Source organism: Crinia signifera, chromosome 2 (genome assembly GCF_055691185.1).
Source record: "Crinia signifera chromosome 2, ASM5569118v1, whole genome shotgun sequence".
Lineage (NCBI taxonomy): Eukaryota > Metazoa > Chordata > Amphibia > Anura > Myobatrachidae > Crinia > Crinia signifera.
In genome coordinates this window covers 406,375,276-406,393,819 of record NC_139218.1, presented here as the reverse complement: position 1 = coordinate 406,393,819, position 18,544 = coordinate 406,375,276, and the positions used below count along the sequence as shown (strand labels likewise).

Sequence of the window (18,544 nt, the reverse complement as noted above, 5' to 3'; positions counted from 1 at the left end):
AAATTCAACAATGTTCGTTAGCTATAAGGAGTCAAATAAAACTTGCAAAAAAAAGTAATAAAAGCATCAAAACGCGCATATGAAGAACGCATCGCTATGGAAAGCAAATCCAATCCCAATTTTTTTTTTAAAATACATATAAATAGCAAGCGTGTAATTAAAGAAAACATAGGCCCACTAACAGACACCAGTGGAAATAAGGTTACTGAGGACAGGAGGAAGGCCGAACTGTTAAATGAATACTTCGCATCAGTTTTCACCAAGGGAAATCAGATTGAGGAACTTACACCTTCCAAGCTTGGGTCAATGAACACAGATCTTATTGTGGATTTTGGGCATAAGGATATAATTAAAAGGCTCAGCTTAATCAAAACAAATAAATCACCAGGGCCCGATGGGATCCATCCCAGGGTACTTATGGAATTAAGGGAGGAACTAGCCATCCCCTTGCATCTCATCTTTAGCAAATCATTAACAACAGGCAAAGTACCAAAGGATTGGAGGATAGCAGAGGTGGTGCCAATATTCAAGAAGGGTAAAAAGGAGGAACCTGCAAATTACAGACCAGTAAGTTTAACATCGATAGTGGGAAAATTATTCGAAGGGTTTTTAAAGGATAATATCTTAGAATATTTGGATGATCATCATATACTAAGTAGCAACCAGCATGGATTCACGAAAAATTGTTCATGTCAAACTAATCTAGAAGCTTTCTACTGTATGAGGAGGTTAGCAAAAACCTGGATGAAGGAAATGCTGTGGATGTTATTCACCTAGATTTCGCCAAAGCCTTTGACACGGTACCACACAATAAGTTAACTGCTAAAATGAGAGACATGGGGCTGGGGGAAAATATATGCAGATGGATAGGGAACTGGCTGTGTAACAGGGAGCAGAGACTAGTTGTAAATGGAGTACCATCAGAGACACTACCGGTACTAAGCGGGGTGCCTCAAGGTTCAGTCTTGGGACCCATCATGTTTAATATTTTTATCAACGATATAGGGGTAGGATTGCTCAGCAATGTATCCACCTTTGCGGATGATACAAAACTATGTAAGTCATTAAATCAATGGGTGATGTCACGGCACTTCAGAGTGATCTCGCATCTCTGGGAAATGGGCGAAAAAATGGAAGATGAAGTTCAATGTGGACAAATGTATGGTCATGCACCTAGGAAGATGCAACCAATGTGTTAGGCGCCGTGGGAGCACTTCTGGAAGGACAGAGCGGCATGTTCGCTCAGCCGCCTGTCCTTACGGCTCCGACGTCCGGTTGCCTAGCAACCAGGGACGCCGGAGGACGCAGCGTCGGAGCGTGACGCCCGTCCTCTCTCCTCGCGTCTCCCAGCAACCAGGGACGCCGGAGGATGCGGCGTTAAGACATAACGCCCGTCCTTCCGCCTCACGTCTCCCAGCGCCAGAGACGCGGCAGCGCCGTTGCTTAGCAACGGCAGACGCTGCCAGGCAGGGAAAGAAAGCCGCGAAAGTGAACAGACCACAGGTGTCGGAGGGGGCTCGTTAGGACAGGCGGGGCTCAGGCCTTCATCCTCATTGGCTCTTAGCCTCCTTATCTAGGAAGCCAGCCCTGCAGTCCTCGCCGGTGATAGCTCCTGTTTGGACCTTTCTGTCTGCTGCTCTCCGGTCCGCTTCCCTGCTGTTCCCAGTGACTCTTGCGTGATCTCTTCTTCCCTTGGGTCCAACCTGTGTCGTGAGTTGCCCCACAGGGGTAGTTTCATTCTTATCTCTTTCATTGTGATTATTACTCTTGTTCATATTTTTTCCTGTCCGCCAGATTGGCAGGTTATTCACGTTGGGACGGCCTATTGCCTCCCACTCGTCTCCTCCCCTTGTCTCCCAGTCTTCCTGGGGTTCCCAGTCTACCTTGTTCTTTGTATGCTCTTATATTTGGTCTTGTATTTTGTTTGGCTCCCTGGGCGACGGTTGTCGCGGGTTGTGGCGACCAGGTCGCGGGCGCTTAGCTGCGTTAGCCAGGGTTCGGCAAGTCGCCGTTTATTAATTTTTAGTTAGGTCCCTCAGTCAGCTTTCCTCTTGACCGTACCCTAGGGGGGTCCCCGGCTCCTTGTCCTTCCATAACTCCTGGCTGCACCGGAGCTTGGGTGGGCATAACCTACCCATTCAAAACGTGGCGGCTACAGGCGAAGCCTAGCTATACCTGCAGGAGTCGGTCACCCAGCCTGGGGGGTACAACAGAGGCAGTGTAGGGTTTTTGCCGTGGCTGTCCTAAACAGCAGTCCCGGCGGTGGGGTCACACCCGAAACCTAACATTATCACCGGCCATACAAAAAAAAAAAAAAAAATTTTTTTTTTCCCTTCCCCCCTCCTCTCTCCCGTGTTCCTGGACAGATAGCATTCAGGGTGTGAATATCTTTTTTGTTTGTGTCTTTTGTGTGCATCCATTATTAGGATGAATCCTACTCCTGAAGGACAGGCTCAGGCATTTGCCAGTCAATTACAAGGTTTGACGCAGATGGTTCAAAATTTATCGCTAAGAATGAAAACCCAGGAGGATGGTGCACGAGGAAATCCTTCGGTTCTCGTAGAACCTAAAATTAATCTTCCAGACCGGTTTTCAGGAAACCGGAAAGATTTCTTTAATTTCAGAGAGAGTTGTAAGCTCTATTTCAAGCTTCGACCCCGGTCATCCGGCTCTGAACTACAGCAAGTTGGTTTAATTATGTCGTTGCTTCAGGGGGATCCCCAGACTTGGGCTTTTGGGTTAAAGTCTGATAATCCCGCCTTAGCATCGGTGGATGCTTTCTTTAAATCATTAGGACTTCTATACGATGACCCTGATAGGGAGGCGTCTGCCGAGAGTCATCTGCGCTCTCTTAGACAGGGTCAGAACCCTGCAGAAGCGTATTGCACGGAATTCCGACGATGGTCGAATGACTGTGGCTGGAATGACCCAGCATTACGTAGCCAATTCAGGCTAGGGCTTTCAGAGGCCATTAAGGATAGCCTTATCCAGTATCCCGTCCCGGGATCGCTTGACAAACTTATGGAGTTATCGATTAAAATTGATCGGCGTCTTAGGGAACGCAGGTCCGAAAGAGGACCCAGTTTGAGGCCTACTTCCCTCGGCTTTGTACCCTCGGAGGACGAAGAAGAACCGATGCAAATCGGTGCTTACCGCATCACTCCAGATGAAAGAGCTCGTCGGATGAATGCTGGGCTATGCATTTATTGCGGGAGCAAAGGGCATTTCCTCCGTACTTGTCCGAACAAGTCGGGAAACGCCAAAACCAAGTGAATGCAGAGGGGATTCACTTTGGTTCTCTTCTTATTTCCCCTCACAATGCGTTGTTAGTCCCCACTGAGATTCAGGGTGAAGAGGTGAAGATGTCAGTTACTGCATTTATTGATAGCGGGGCAGCTGGTAATTTTTTAGATATTCAGCTTGCTGAAAGACTGGCCATCCCTCTGCTTCCTCTGAAAAAACCTGTAATAATGCGAGGCCTGGACGGCAGCCCGTTGGTCAATGGAGTGGTCCGCCATCAGACCCCGCCAGTATCCCTACGTGTGGGCATTTTTCATACAGAAAGTATCTCTTTCTTTCTTATCTCATGCGCCACTGTGCCGATTGTTCTGGGTCACCCCTGGCTCCGGGTTCATAACCCACAGATTAATTGGCAGGCGGGGGAAATAACTCGATGGAGTGATCATTGCTCCAGTCATTGTCTAGGGCAGCCTGTACTTGGGGCAGTGGTTTCCGTGGAGGGGATTCCAGCTGCCTACGCTGACTTCCAGGATGTCTTTTCCAAAGGCGAAGCTGAGGTTTTACCACCTCATCGCACATACGATTGCGCCATTGAGCTAATTCCCGAGGCACAATACCCCAAGGCCAGACTTTATTCTTTGTCTGGACCCGAGACGCAGTCCATGAATACTTATATTCAGGAAAATTTGGCTAAAGGCTTTATTCGGCCCTCAAAGTCTCCCCTAAGTGCGGGGTTCTTTTTTGTTTCCAAAAAGGATGGCTCTTTAAGACCCTGTATAGATTACAGGGCACTCAACAAGATAACGGTAAAAAACACGTATCCGTTACCATTAATATCTGTATTATTTGACCAGCTTCGCACCGCTAAGATCTTCTCTAAGATCGACCTGCGCGGTGCCTATAACCTTGTCCGCATAAAAGCGGGAGACGAATGGAAGACCGCCTTTAGTACCCAAACAGGGCACTACGAGTATCTCGTAATGCCATTCGGCTTGTCCAACGCACCAGCGGTCTTCCAAGATTTCATCAATGACACTCTTAGAGACTTCTTGGGAGTCTTCGCTGTGGTCTATTTAGATGACATTTTGATCTACTCCGGCTCGTTGGAGGAACATCGCCATCAGGTCAGGTTAATTCTTCAGAGGCTTAGAGAACATCGTCTCTTTGCTAAGCCCGAGAAGTGCGAATTTGAAGTTACCAAGGTATCCTTTTTAGGATACGTGATCTCCTCAGAGGGCTTTTATATGGAACCCAAAAAACTGCAAGCAGTTTTAGACTGGGCTAAGCCCACGACCCTTAAAGCCGTCCAAAGATTCTTAGGATTTGCAAATTACTATAGGCGGTTTATCCGCTCTTTTTCTGATGTGGTAGCACCCATAGTGGCTCTCACTAAGAAGGAAGCAGATCCATCCCAGTGGCCTCCCCAGGCAGAGGAGGCATTTCTTGCCTTAAAACAGGCTTTCGTGTCCGCTCCCATTTTAAGACATCCCGATCCCCAACTACCGTTTGTCGTTGAAGTTGACGCTTCGGAGGTAGGAGCAGGGGCAGTCCTGTCTCAACAGGATCCTGAGTCCTTATTTTTTTTTCCTTGCGCCTATATGTCTCGAAAATTCTCTTCTGCGGAGATGAATTATGATGTCGGGAACCGGGAGTTGTTGGCCATAAAATGGGCGTTCGAGGAATGGAGGCATTGGTTGGAAGGGGCCAACCATCAGATTCTGGTTATCACAGATCACAAAAATTTACAGTACCTGGAATCAGCCAAGCGTCTGAATGCCCGACAAGCCCGGTGGGCATTATTCTTTACACGTTTTAACTTTATTATCTCTTACCGCCCCGGGTCCAAAAATGTAAGGGCAGACGCATTGTCCCGGAGTTTCTTACCCAAACAGGGTATGCGGGAACCTCCTCGGTCCATTCTTCCGGCATCAATTATCCATTTTGGCATTACTCAGACCCTCAAAGACCTACTTCTGCAGGTCCAGGGTCAGGCACCCAGGCAGATGCCTCTCGGCCGTTTATTTGTTCCGCAGCCCTTGAGAAAACGGGTTTTAGAGGAGTTCCATGACAGTCGGATTGCAGGTCATTCTGGCATCAAGAAGACACTTGATCTTCTCTCCCGATGCGTCTGGTGGCCGAGCATGATTCCAGATACCAAGGAGTACATCCAGTCTTGTCCTGATTGTGCTAGACACAAGATTCCCAGAGTATCGCCCACAGGACAACTTATTCCCTTGGCCATTCCCTCCAGACCATGGTCACATATTGCCATGGACTTTGTGGTCGACCTGCCCCAATCATCAGGTTTCCGAGTAGTATGGGTGATTATTGACAGGTTCAGTAAGATGGCCCACTTTGTCCCTTTGCCCCAGTTGCCATCAGCCAATAAGTTGGCCAAGTTGTTTCTAGTTCATGTTTTCAAACTTCATGGTCTTCCGACCGATATAGTTTCTGATCGAGGTCCGCAGTTTATTGCCCGGTTTTGGAAACTTTTTTGCAAAGCATTAAAAATCAAGTTGAGTTTGACTTCCGCTTATCATCCCCAATCCAATGGGCAGACGGAACGCCTTAATCAATCCTTGAAGCAATATCTGCGCCTTTTTGTGTCCAAAGCTCAGAATGACTGGGCGGAGTTCCTCCCCGTTGCCGAGTTCGCATATAACAACTCCTATCACTCGGCTACCCGGACTTCACCTTTTGTAGCCAATTACGGCTTTCACCCTAAAGCCACTGCCCTGGCTCCAGAGGGATCAGTAGTACTTTCTTCCACTACTGCCCGTTTAAGGGTCATTTGGAGGGAGGTACACCACGCTCTCAAAAGGGCTGCTCTTCAGGAAAAAGTTTTTTCTGACCGGTCAAGACGACCATGCAACTTTAGAGTAGGCGATAAAGTCTGGTTATCGACTCGGAACATCAGATTGCGACAAGGAACTTCTAAATTTGGTCCAAAATTTATTGGTCCATTTGCCATTGTTAAGAGAGTCAATCCTGTAGCCTTTCGGTTACAAATCCCTAGGGCTTTAAAGATAGCCAATACATTCCATGCCTCTCTGCTCAAACCAGTTTTCACGTCTAAGAAATTTCCTCGAAAGGCAGACCTGGGTAAACCGCCTATTAATGTCCATGGACAGTCAGAATTTCTTGTAGAAAAAATCTTGGATTGCAGGGTCTCCCGAGGTTCTTTATATTTCCTTGTCCATTGGAAGGGATACGGCCCGGAAGAGAGGTCATGGGTTCCCGACAGGGATCTGCACGCCCCATGCCTCAAAGCAAGCTTCTTTCGGGATTTCCCTCAGAAAGCAAGGCTTCGGGGTTCATTAACCCCTCCTCAAGGGGGGGGTACTGTTAGGCGCTGTGGGAGCACTTCTGGAAGGACAGAGCGGCATGTTCGCTCAGCCGCCTGTCCTTCCGGCTCCGACGTCCGGTTGCCTAGCAACCAGGGACGCCGGAGGACGCAGCGTCGGAGCGTGACGCCCATCCTCTCTCCTCGCGTCTCCCAGCAACCAGGGACGCCGGAGGACGCGGCGTTAAGACATAACGCCCGTCCTTCCGCCTCACGTCTCCCAGCGCCAGAGACGCGGCAGCGCCGTTGCTTAGCAACGGCAGACGCTGCCAGGCAGGGAAAGAAAGCCGCGAAAGTGAACAGACCACAGGTGTCGGAGGGGGCTCGTTAGGACAGGCGGGGCTCAGGCCTTCATCCTCATTGGCTCTTAGCCTCCTTATCTAGGAAGCCAGCCCTGCAGTCCTCGCCGGTGATAGCTCCTGTTTGGACCTTTCTGTCTGCTGCTCTCCGGTCCGCTTCCCTGCTGTTCCCAGTGACTCTTGCGTGATCTCTTCTTCCCTTGGGTCCACCCTGTGTCGTGAGTTGCCCCACAGGGGTAGTTTCATTCTTATCTCTTTCATTGTGATTATTACTCTTGTTCATATTTTTTCCTGTCCGCCAGATTGGCAGGTTATTTACGTTGGAACGGCCTATTGCCTCCCACTCGTCTCCTCCCCTTGTCTCCCAGTCTTCCTGGGGTTCCCAGTCTACCTTGTTCTTTGTATGCTCTTATATTTGGTCTTGTATTTTGTTTGGCTCCCTGGGCGACGGTTGTCGCGGGTTGTGGCGACCAGGTCGCGGGCGCTTAGCTGCGTTAGCCAGGGTTCGGCAAGTCGCCGTTTATTAATTTTTAGTTAGGTCCCTCAGTCAGCTTTCCTCTTGACCGTACCCTAGGGGGGTCACCGGCTCCTTGTCCTTCCATAACTCCTGGCTGCACCGGAGCTTGGGTGGGCATAACCTACCCATTCAAAACGTGGCGGCTACAGGCGAAGCCTAGCTATACCTGCAGGAGTCGGTCACCCAGCCTGGGGGGTACAACAGAGGCAGTGTAGGGTTTTTGCCGTGGCTGTCCTAAACAGCAGTCCCGGCGGTGGGGTCACACCCGAAACCTAACACAATGTGCAAACTACAAGCTAAACGGAGTGGTACTAGGTCAGTCTGTACTTGAGAAGGATCATGGGGTCCTTATAGATAATAACCTGGGATGTAGCGCCCATTGTAACGAGGCAGTAAAAAAGGCAAACAAAATTCTTGCATGCATTAAAAGAGGCATGGAATCAAGAGACTCAAATGTGATAATGCCACTATATAAATCCTTGGTCAGGCCTCACCTCGAATACGGAGTGCACTTCTGGGCCCCACACTATTAAAAAGACATTGCAGAAATAGAAAAAAATCCAAAGAAGAGCAACAAAGCTTATAAGAGGGATGGAAGTCCTAACCTATGAGGAGAGACTATTGAAAAGCTTAATTAGGTTGAACTTGATGGACGAAAGTCTTTATTCAGCCTTACCTGCTATGTAACTATGTAACTATCGCCCTTATTCAGATCTGATCGCAGTACAAATTCATTCTCAAAATGGGCAAAACCATGTGCCCTCCAGGTGGGGCAGATTTAACAAGTGCAGAGAGAGTTAGATTTGTGTGAGTTATATTGTTTATGTGCAGGGTAAATACTGGCTGCATTATTTTTACACTGCAATTTAGATTTCAGTTTCAAAACACCACACCCAAATGTAACTCTCTCTGCACGTTACATCTGCCCCACCTGCAGTGCACATGGTTTTGCCCATTTTGAGAACAAATTTGTACTGTGTTCAGATCTGAATAAGGGCCTATGTTTGGTAAACCACCTTTGAATTGCATGCTGGTGACCCTTGATGTCATTAGTTTATATACCAACATTGAATATAAACAAGGTATAGAGGCTGTCAGACAAACTATCAGTTCCAGCCCCCCATTACAGAGGTCCATCAATCGAGTTTATCTTATTGCTTATTAAAGGGATTATTTTGAATTTTTTTTTTTATTTGACAATGTTTTTTCTTCAACATAAGGGCACAGTGATGGGGTCCAATATGGCCCCACTGTATTCCAATATTTTCATGTACCAATATGAACAATGCCACATTACTGTACGTCTAATGTTAATTTTTCTCAATTTGTGGCATTATACATGAGATACATTGATGATCTCTTTAGGTTGTGGACTGGAACTGAACAAATGCTGTTAGATTTTATCAATTATCTTAATTACCAAGGTCTATCAGAAATCACATGTACCTATAACCCTAGCACTATCAATTACTTGAATGTAACTGCTAATTTGTGTATTGGACACTTATCCACAGTAATGTTCAAAAAACCAATGGACAGAAATACACTACTCCAGGCCATGAGTTTTAACCTTTAGCCACTTAAGAGAGGGATGCAGTACGCATTACCTCTGATCCAGACAGGGTTCAAGAGGCCTTGGACACTGTTGGTAAGAGTATTGTTGATCGTGGGTATGATGCCAGAGAAATTAAATAGGCAAAGAAAAAGTTCCTCAACCTTAAGTGGGACGAACTTTTGGTACCTAAAAACATACCTGCTCTTGATGAGAGGCTTATTTTTTCTAGTACATATTCTATTTCCTAAAAGGACATACGTGAGTCTATCTTACGACACTAGCATATTTTGCAGTTTGATACGGTGATACGGTGTTCTGTTATAAATGAGTAGGAACATAAAAGTTGTCCTATCGGATATCAGACCCAGACCAGAAACAGCTAAGAACTGAATAAGAAAATCTACTGGTTCCTTCCATTGCACAAGATGTATAAATTGCACACATATAATAATGGCTAGCAGCTTTTAAACACCCAATCTCAAGCAAACTGTATAATTTGAAGCAACGTATGAACTGTGAAACATGGTTTGTTGTGTACTTGGTGCAATGTCCATGCATGAAGTTGTATTTTGGAAATACAATACGTATGCTTAAGGAAAGAACTGCCATGCATAGAATGTCCATCACAAAGCTTTACTTAAGGTTGACCCAAATATGCCCCTGTGGCTAGACATTTTGTAACTTGTGGTTGTAACCTGTTATTGTTCTTCACTCCTGTTTTCTATTTTGTAACTTGTGGTCACACTATTAAGGATTTTAAATTCATGCCGAATTCATTTTAAATTCATGCCAAATATGAATTGGAGGCCTATCAAGGAGTGACCGCAGAGGACTGTGGAGATTATGACAAAGTCGCAAAGGCCCTCTTCATCACTCCGGAGTCCTACAGGAAAAACTTCCGGTACTTGCCCAAGAATACTGGCAGCACCCATTTGTTATGGTTTCGGGTGTGAACCCGCAGCCATGACTGCTGTTTAGGATAGCCACAGCAATGTCCTACACTGACTCTGTTGACCCCCAAGGTGAGGTGACCGACACCTGCGGATGCTAGGCTTTGCCTGTAGTCGCCACGTCTGAATTAGCGAGTTATGCCCGCTACAGCTCCAGGGCAACCAGGTGTTATGTGGGACAAAGAGTCAGCGACCCCCCAAGGGTACAGCCAAAAGGAGAACTGACTAAAGGACCTGACTGGAAAAATAAGAAAGAAGGCAACTTGCCCAAACTGACTTACACGCCTAACTGCGCCAGTGAACTAGTTGTCAACCACCGGCGACCACGTCGCATACAAAAAAGTAAATACACCACACCAAAGGCACTCCACAAACAATACACACTGAACACGAAACACAAAGAATCCCGCCACTGGGCAACTCCCAGACAGGGACGAAAAAAGGACTTAGCGTACGGCTGGAGAAACCCCCTAAAGGCAAAGAAGGGGAACCAGAATAAATAGAGAACCGAGTCCCCAGAGGGGAACTTACGGTACTTGTTTCCTAGCACGGCCACAATCTTGTCCATCGTGTATCTTTAAGTTAAGGTACACGATGGACGCGATGGACCCGATTTCCTTTGAAATCAGGTCCATTTTGCCGGCAAAGGCAAAATCGGGTCCATCGCGTCGGTCGTGTGCATTAACATGGCACGCGACGCGACCGACGCGATGGACCCGATTTTGCCATAGGCTTCAATGTTAAAATAAGGCAATTTTGAAGTCTAGATTTAGACGTCTAAATTCAGACTCCCTGCAGTCCTGCGCACAGCTGACAACCCGGCAATTTACACTCCTCCGGCAATTTAGAAGTCTAGATTTAGTCGTCTAAATCCAGACTCCCTGCAGTCTCCTCCTGCAATTTAGAAGTCTAGATTTAGACGTCTAAATCCAGACTCCCTGAAAACCGCTAAGATGGGGGCATCTAAATTTATTAGGGTCTAGGGGTACACTATTAAACCTGTTCACAATGACACTAGTCGACGTAACAGCTGTCGACCTTGATAATTCCACTATCCACGCCAACCTGAAGCGTGGCGAGCGCAGCGAGCCCACGAGGGGCGGCGGTACGCGTCCTACGACCTTTTCATACCCCCACTATCCACGTCGGCGTGGAGTTGATCTTATAAAGTGTGGCGAGCGCAGCGAGCCACCGAGCCCGAAGCGTGGCGAGCGCAGCGAGCCTCGCGAGGGGACACGGATACCTTCACAGGTATCCGCGTCCCCTCGCGGGCTTCACAGGTATCCGCGTCCCCTTGCGGGGCTCGCTGCGCTCGCCACGCTTCGAGCTCGCTGCGCTCGCCACACTTTATAAAATCAACTCCACGCCGACGTGGATAGTGGGGGTATGAAAAGGTCGTAGGACGCGTACCGCCGCCGCTCGCCACGCTTCGGGTTGGCGTGGATAGTGGAATTAACAAGGTCGACAGCTGTTACGTCGACTTGTGTCATTGTGAACAGGTTTAATAGTGTACCCCTAGACCCTACTAAATTTAGATGCCCCCATCTTAGCGGTTTGCAGGGAGTCTGGATTTAGACATCTAAATCTAGACTTCTAAATTGCAGGAGGAGACTGCAGGGAGTCTGGATTTAGACGTCTAAATCTAGTCTTCTAAATTGCCGGAGGAGTGTAAATTGCCGGGTTGTCTGCGGTGCGCAGGACTGTAGGGAGTCTGAATTTAGACGTCTAAATCTAGACTTCTAAATTGCCGGAGGAGTGTAAATTGTAAATAATCAATGTGAAAATCGGGTCCATCGCGTCGGTCGCATCGCATGCAATTTGGTCGCATGCGATGCGACCGACGCAATTTTTTCCGACACGACCAACCCGATCAAAATCGGTGTGGCCGTGCTAGGAAACAAGTACCGAACTTACTGAACCAGGAACAATGGCACAGGACGCGACCACCGGAACAGATCTCCAGGAGCGGACAGGCACTGGGAGAGAAGGATCAGGCAGATGATAGGCACAGGAACAGAAGCAAACACAAATTGAACAGAACACAAAACAGAACTGAAACATTAATCATGGTTCCTAACAGTACCCCTCCCTTGAGGAGGGGTCAACGGACCCCAATATCCAGACTTACCAAAAAGTATATGCGCCTGGACATTGGTAGAAGGGCCACGAAAGCAACACCAGACAAACAGACTGTAAGGGTTCTGGGAGTGTCCCCGCCAAACCTAACTCCGTTGCCTCTCACTGGAGTTGACGGACGTGTGCAGGGCTTCGCCTGTACCCGTCCCGGCTGTAAGTGCGAATTGGGTCCGCCCAGACTCCGTTACAGGCAGGTCTTATGTACAGACAACACGTCCACCGAGGCCAGGAGAGTGCAAGGGGACAAGCTAACTAATTCCCACAAGAAACAGGGAACTCCCAGAAACCCCAGGGGAGCAACAATGCTCAGGAGATGACACAGTATAAAAATAAATGCACCGGTACCTATAGTGCCAATACAGGGTGTAGGTGTAACAATACACTGAGGTATAATAAGCAACTGAAACAATGCCAAACAAAGATCTGGTGGGTAATCCCCAACTTATCTGTAAGATGTACACAGCAGGGAAGTAGGGACACCACAGCATAGACTGGCAGGACGACCCAGAACGGGTACACTGGATCGCAAGGATACACTCTGGATACACGGCACGCCAAACAGGCTGGACAGGCGAGGGTTAACCACCGGGAACACACTGGATACAAGAGGCTATGACAGACCGGCAGGAACACAGCAAGACTGGAGTTCAAGAAGCTATGACAGACCGGCAGGAACACAGCAAGCCTGGAGTCCAGACTGAAACATGAGGCTAACAAGACAGTATGGAACTGAACAGTATAACTGGCAAGTGAGTGAGTGACCAGAGGGTTTATATAGTGAGCACAAGGAAGTGATAATCACACATTGCCTGCAGGTGAGGTCTGCAAGCTAGCAGCTTAATTAAGACACACCTGAGTCCTAATGACACACCACTGAGAGTGAGCTGCAATGGCCCAGGCTGACCACTGGAGGCCACCAGCGAGTAAACACGGACACACAGGCTGGAATAAACCCAGGGAGCAGAATCCAGGGAAAACAGACAAACTACACACAGAAAATGTGAATAGCACATTACACCGATCCGCTGGAGGCGGATCATAACACAGACACAAGCTGTGACAACAGCTTGTGACAGTGCCCCCCACTTGATGGTGACCAAAGGGCACATTTTTATTTTTTCTAGATTTTGATGGTATAAGCATTTTAAGGCCCCACACATTATAAGAACTGATGGTACCTTCTACCAAACCACAGCTATAGGCTACCAGATCAGAATCCGAGTTGGAGTCCCGATCTGAGGGGATCATGAGAGTCTTTTTAATGGATGGAATCCGAGAAAGAGAAGAATGACTTGATTGTCCATAGGCCGAATTTTTATTGGATTCCTCAGACTCAGAATTAAGGGTACCGGATGTGTCCAAATTTTTTTTGACAGAAGTCAGTGAGGCAAAACCAACAGCTAAACTCCTGGATTCCGGACTAAGTGATGAGGCGAAAGAAGAATGAACAAACAGAGACTGAGTTTTCAGAAGCCAGGTCCTTAAGCCCCTGACTTATGCTGTGCACCACGTCTCCAGGAGCTGGTGAAACAAAACCATTCTTTCTGGGACAAAATTTCTTAATAACCGCATCACAGAAAGAAGGAAGATCTTGAAGACAAGGGTCACCAGAATTGATCAGCCCGTAAGCCCATTTAAGAGGTTTACCTTTGAAGGCAGAAATGAGGAGGTCAACAATATTAACCCAAGTGACCCCTGAAGATGGTCCTGACTCTATGGCAGCATAGTGATTAACCAGGGGAAATTAAATGGGCTAGATCTCCTTCAAATATCACTGACGTGGAGACATCCACCTCTGGGAAATCTGGACTGGAACTCTTTGCAAGAACAATATCATCGGAGGCTGCAACTCCTGAAGCCTCCCTACAGGCTGACAAGACAGAAACCCCCATTGGGTTTACGGCCTTTGAGACCCTTGCTGAGGCTGTGGCCTTTGGGACCTCAGCCAAGGATGTGGCCACCCCTTCCGGGGACACAGCTTCTAAGATACCTCTTGGGGCAGGATGGACTGAGCCCCCTTCTGGAACCGTTCAGGCAGAGTCTCCCATAGTTACCTCCCCTCCTGCAGAATGGTAACTATGATATAGCAGTGTAATGTGAGCTAGGTGACATGAGGGAGATTGCTAGACTAATGAGGGAGAGAGTGAGATTGCTGCTATGTCAGGGAGTCTCCTGCAGAATGCAGGAGGGGAGGTAACTAGGGTGTAACAGTGTAATGTGAGCTAGGTGACATGAGGGAGATTGCTAGACTAATGAGGGAGAGAGGGAGATTGCTGCTATTTCAGGGAGTCTGCCGCAGAATGCAGGAGGGGAGGTAACTATGATATAACAGTGTAATGTGAGCTAGGTGACATGAGGGAGATTGTTAGACTAATGAGGGAGAGAGGGAGATTGCTGTTATGTCAGGGAGCCTCCTGCAGAATGCAGGAGGGGACGTAACTATGGTGTAACAGTGTAATGTGAGCTAGGTGACATGAGGGAGATTGCTAGACTAATGAGGGAGAGAGGGAGATTGCTTCTATTTCAGGGAGTCTGCCGCAGAATGCAGGAGGTTAGGCAGCTATGTCCTATATTCTGCCAGCTAAGCTCCCAGCTCTTTGAATACAGGCCACTCCAAGACAGCAGACTGTCCTGGTGTGACAGAAATCTGTTAGTGCGGATGGATGCAAGGGAGAACTGTAAAAGGTGCAGTTCCTAGGGTATAGTGTTGGAGGACACAGGGGTAGGCCCAAACCAGTTAAGGTAGAGGCTAACCGAGGCTGTCCTTGCCCACAGTCCCCAAACAGCCTTATAAGCTTTAAGGCCCTACAAAGATGTAACATAGTAAGTAACAAGACATTGGTTCCCCCGGCACACTGAATAGTTTTAGCAACCAATCTTGAACACTACATGATAATAGAATTCAGAGATATTGGTTACATATACCTGCGCAGGTGTATGACATGCCCCCAAGCCGCGTCAAAGCTTCTCTGTATATTGGGGGTCCCTAGCATCTGCGCAGGGATATGTAACCAATATCTCTGAATTCTATTATCATGTAGTGTTACTTACTAAGTATTAACCCCTCCCTTGCATGCACCTGAAAAGCTTTACTGAACTAATTTGAGCATCTACCACTATCTGTATGTAAAGTTGTAACATAGTAACATAGTCAAACAGTAATTAAGGTTGAAAACAGATGTTAGTCCATCATGTTCATCCTATTTGACTTGTAACTATGTAACAATGAGTTACTGCTCTAATGGTGAAGAATCCTCAGTACATGCCCGCGTGTCCTAAGTATAGGCCTGTTACTGACCATCTCCCAGTTCCATATGATTCCCAGTCCTGTATTTGAACATACTAATCATATCACCTCCCAACCTCCGTTTCTCCAGTGAGAACATATTCAGCCTGGTTATCCTATCTTTGTATTCTAGTGATTCAAGACCTGTTACTAGCTTAGTCGCCCTTCTCTGTACCTGTTCCAATTCATTTATGACCTTTTTAAGGTGTGGCACCCAGAACTGAACACAGTATTCCAAGAGTGGTCTCACCAATGCCTTGTAAAGAGGCATTATCACATTGGCATCCCTTGAATCCATTCCCCTTTCAATGCATGCCAGTATCCGGTTTGCTTTTTCTGCTGCGCTTGAGCAGTGTGCACTATTACCCAATTTATTTTCTATGATAACCCCTAAGTACTTCTCCACTGCAGAATTCCCTATATTAACTACATTTAGCCTATAAATAGCTTGTTCATTTTTGTTCCCAAAATGAATAACTTTACATTTTTCAACATTAAACTGCATTTTCCAACTTTCCAAAGTCGCTTTGTAGTGTATCCACATCCTCTCCTGAGTTAGATTCCTTGCTCACTTTCGTGTCATCCACAAATATTGCAATGTTACTCACTATGTCATTACCTATATCATTAATAAATATATTAAACAAGGTGGATCCCAATATTGAACCTTGTGAGACTCCACTTTGGACCTTGTCAAACGCTTTAGCGAAATCAAGAAGAATTGCATCAATAGATTTTCCTAAATCCCCCCCTATTGATTTCCTCATAGAAGTTAATTAAATTAGTCTGGTACGATCCATTTTGGACAAACCCATGCTGAGCCTTACATATCACCTTATCCTGATCTAAGAAATACTGGATACTATCTCTGATTATTCCTTATAATATTTTCCATACAATAGATGTAGGGCTGACTGGTCTATAATTTTTGGGGTTAGTTTTGCTACCTTTCTTCCATATTGGTATTTTGTTAGATATGCGCTAGTCTCTTGGTACCATCCCCGAGTTTATTTATTCATTGAATATCAGATATAATGGTATCCTATCCTAGGGTGTATTTAGTAGGGGCCAGGAGATTTGTTACTATTTAGGTCCTGTAATTTCCTCTTTTTCTTCTATTACCAGGTTACCCTGCTTATTTTTAGTGGGCCAATATTTTCACATTTATAAAAATATAGTTTCCCATTTATAAAACTATAGAATTTGTGGGATTAGATTTGTTATCTGCGGCTATTTTACATTCTGCCATCTTGATTTTATTTTTACATTTCTTATTACATTCCTTCCTGACTTTAGTTCAGTAGTGACATTCCTTACAGGTGTGACTAGGCATCGTCTTCCCAAAACAATGGAATTTGCAAATACTTGTAAGTTGGCATTCCAGTCAATGAAAAAGGCTCTGGTGCCAGCTTTAGTGCTGATGGAGCAAATTCATGACCAGGACATTGTGGTACAAAGCACTGCATAGACTGGAAGCAGTACTGAGCCAGGAGGAGCCATGTGGGCAGGAGCACCACGTAGCCTGTATGAGCAGGATACTGCTATGGCGGGAGGCAGGATTTACACAACTTGAACACACTGGGTGGCACTTGTGTGTGCATTGGACCAACCAGTTGCACTGTTGGTGCAACTGGTCCTCCAAAGTGGTGACTGACCACCCACCCATTGAGCGTTTGCAACCTACCTTGTGGAAAACTTATAGCCTGTTGTGGTGGAGACTTTGACTTGGACATTATGGTGATTGTTTGGACATTATGTACCAAAAAGAAAAGGCCCACTGCAATCTGGATGAACCATCTGGATGTCCCCCAGATAGCCTTTTACCCCAAAATGACTGCAGGACCAAATCATTGGGACATGCCCCTCCATTTTCCCGCTTGAACAGGGAGAGGACCATGGCTGGAGACCCAACCTGGCCACACGATAATGACTGCTACAGGTTAGGGTTATACGCAGTGAAGGGGTTATCCCTCTGTGCCCAGTGCCATCATATAGAACAATGGGTGCTTGGTGCCACTTTTTAAAAGGACACTAGCACTAGGCCTCATCTTTAAATGTATACTCAGCACTAAGCGCTGAGATGGTTAATGTGATTTACTGGGCTGCACTACCAGCTCCGAGAACCTCCTTAGTGGCAGTGAAATCTTGGGAGGAGAATGGGGCCACTGCAGCCAGGAGATCTGTCCCAGACTGTGGTGCTCAGTGCGGACCCCAGAAGTCTGCAGCTGCTGCTGCCAGTCTGAGCCACACATGGGGAGACCGGTACCTCTGACTCCAAGGGCAGCAAAAATGGTGCAGCGGGTGAAAGAGGTGGCATGGCACTGCAGCTGGAGGTCCAGAACCTGCTGAACAATCTGACATCAGTCTCCGGTGCCACACAGCACAGTTCAGGCTGGCTCCAGGCTCCAATATGGTGGTGCCCTGCATGACCACTCAACTCAAACATGCCTTGAGCTGGCCCTGGTCTGGCAGCCATGTGGGCGGCAGCACACCTAGCAACAGGTCGCGGCACAGGCACACCGGTTGAAAAAGGGATTGAACTTCTGTAATTTCTTTGTTTGCTGTGCCCTGTACCAATAGGGGAGGGTCCATTTCAGGACTTATATTTGAGCAAGTAAACATCATTGCCTCAAGATAATGTTTGCTTTATCTTGTGACCAATAAGAATAAGAAAAGTAGTCCTGTTCTCCGCCTGTCCTGGTAGGATCCCAGTGTTTCCAAACTCTGACCTCTGCCGGCTACCATTGCAGAGGCCTGATCTGTGGTCAGCAATCAGTGGGGAACCAGTCAATGCCAGCCCGGTGTGTCAGCAGCGTGTCGATGCATACCCAGCAGTAAGCAGTATTTAGGTGCCAGGGATAGCAACCTGATCAAGTAACCGTGGTTCCAGACACCACATGATGGGAGTCTGGTGGGGTCAGCATTATATCCACCCACTGTGCAGTGGGTGGAGTCAGTAAAAGGTGGTTTCTGACAGTAAGAGGGAATCCCCTATTGGCCATGTCCCATTAGACCAGAACTCTGTCTGTGATAGCAAGAGGTAAAGCCAGTAAGGGCAGAGATCCGGTGACAGGGGTAAAGATACAGATAGGAGTCAGGACCACTGTGTGGGTCAGATGTGATCCAGAACCTGGAGATTGTTATGCTACCACTTATTGGTCTATTGTGCTGGACCTTACCAGGTTATAGCATCATCCCTGATGTCTTAGCATTCCAGA

The 18,544-nt window shown here is 47.1% G+C and overlaps 1 protein-coding gene across 1 annotated transcript in view; it reads right to left on the bottom strand.

Annotated features, from left to right (window-relative positions):
• Nucleotides 1–18,544, bottom strand: part of LOC146058355 (aldehyde dehydrogenase family 3 member B1-like) — a 216,865-nt gene that overhangs the window by 60,660 nt on the left and 137,661 nt on the right. The window lies entirely within an intron of this gene.